Source organism: Paramormyrops kingsleyae, chromosome 4, assembly GCF_048594095.1.
Source record: "Paramormyrops kingsleyae isolate MSU_618 chromosome 4, PKINGS_0.4, whole genome shotgun sequence".
Classification (NCBI taxonomy): Eukaryota; Metazoa; Chordata; class Actinopteri; order Osteoglossiformes; family Mormyridae; genus Paramormyrops; species Paramormyrops kingsleyae.
Window position 1 is genome coordinate 46946385 of NC_132800.1, and position 1989 is coordinate 46948373.

Genomic DNA, 1989 nt, shown 5'->3' on the forward strand with positions numbered 1-1989 from the left:
CTGTCCTTTATGGTAACTGGTGCATCAGGCCTCTTGGATTCACTGTCACTCCTGTTGACTTTAATGACACTTTGAAATGAACAAGTTCTGCTACATGTATCACAAGCACCTCAAAAACCACATTAGTTTCCTGCTGTGATAAGCGTGTGTGAAGCATCCATATTTGTATCTATATGTGCACTTTGCTTCCTGACTTCATGAAGCACAGTTATGCTCATCAGAAATTGTTACCTTCTTTGTAAATAGTCACAGGTAAGGTTCACAAAGCCGGACTCGGGTGCAGGAAAGCAGCTCTGAAGAGGGATCCCCGCTGCCGGAGGGGGGTTCTGTGTTTTTCCATCTCTGATATTTAATTGGACTTGCTGCCAAGATGGACTTGCTGGGTTCCAGCTCCAGTAAAAGACGAGGGAGGTATGTGAGTCTGACCCGTCTGACATAAAACTATAAACATCCGCAAGCATCCCATATGGTCTAGCGTTTATGATCCCTGGTTTTCACCCAGGCGGCCTGGGTTTTACTCCCAGTATGAGAATGTATGGGGGGGGCAGCACATGGCTCAGTGGGCCAAGTCTGTGTGCCTGTGATCAGAAAGTCACAGTTTCAAACCCAGCTTTGGCAGTCTTTGCTGGGTTTGCTGTTAATACTGTGGGGGTGGGGTGTCCTTAACCCAACTGACACTGCAGAAGTTATTTTAACGTTGTTTAAATGTTAGAGCGTCTGACCCTTTGGATGCAGACTGCAGACGGCCGGGCTGAGTTTGTATTTTTATACATCCTTCATACGTGTGAATCCTGACCTCTTTCATCGCCATCTTCTCTAACTGCAGGATGATGTTCAGGCTTCTGCTGCTCCTCTGCCTTGGTCACTGTCTCCCACATGCAGATTCACAGGGTGAGTAAACACCCCACACTGATCCTGTGTGTAACTAGCTGTTTATGTCAGTGCTTCTCTGCTTTGTCAATTATACAGTGATGTGAGTGTCTGATGGGGGTGTCTGCTGTAACACTCTCCCGTCAGAGGGGGGTCGGGTATCTCCCTGTCTGTGTCTCCGTTGTGCTGTAAGGACTGCTGCTTAGTCAGCTGCTTGTTGACTTACTGGGGCAGATTGGTGGCCTAATGGTTAGGGAAGCATACTTGTAACTGAAAGATTACTGGTTTGAATCCCTGACTATCAAGGCACTACTGAGGTACCCTGAGCAAGTTACCGCCCCCAAGCACTGCTCCCTGGGTGCTGAATAAGTGTGTGTCAACAATGATCACTAATCACCAAATTCTACTCTACCTGCTGTGTTATGTTATATACAGTAAGCAGTGGTACATGATTATTGCAAAGTCATGTGGTACAGTGAATGGACCAATCAGAGTTTAGACCTGGAACTGTGTAAAGTAATTAATATAATCACCTTTTTCATGATTTTGTCCTGTCTGTTAATCAGGTATTACTGCTCATATCGGAGATACTGTCATGATGCCCTGCGTTGGACCAGCAGATACAGACACAAAGGAGGTTGATGTTCTGTGGCTGTTTGGAGGCAAACCTGCCTGCTGGTTTAAAAATGGCAGCTGGTGTGAAACTGGTCATTATGTGAACCGAACTCAGCTTGGATCCATCCGACAAAACAACTTCTCTTTGGTCATTGATCCTGTCAGAATAGACTATGATGGAGTGTATATCTGTCGAATCAACCATGAAGACCGGACCGGAAATGCTGTAGGACCGGAAATGCTGTAAGTGACGTCAGACGCCGGAGACTTGGCGGAAAATCTGAATGAACAGCGAGCTGAGCGAGGACAGCGAGGGGAAGTTGGAATCACTCGAAGAATACATTGACTGGTACTTCGACACTACAGTCATGAAGAAGAACCTCAATACATCTTCCCCGGGAAAAAGCGAGACGCCGTCATCCAAAAGAAGTCGCCCGGCAGACTCCCCCGGAGCAACTTCGCCGACTAGTAAAGACTTCGCCGACATACTGGAGTCAATCGACA

At 46.9% G+C, this 1989-nt stretch overlaps 1 long non-coding RNA gene across 1 annotated transcript; it reads left to right on the top strand.

Annotated features, from left to right (window-relative positions):
• Positions 1-314: 314 nt before the first annotated feature.
• On the top strand, positions 315-1611 carry LOC140589074 (uncharacterized). The gene is made up of 3 exons (XR_011990269.1): positions 315-411; positions 827-891; positions 1437-1611. It is a non-coding gene; the product is annotated as an uncharacterized lncRNA (long non-coding RNA).
• The last annotated feature ends 378 nt before the right edge of the window (positions 1612-1989 follow it).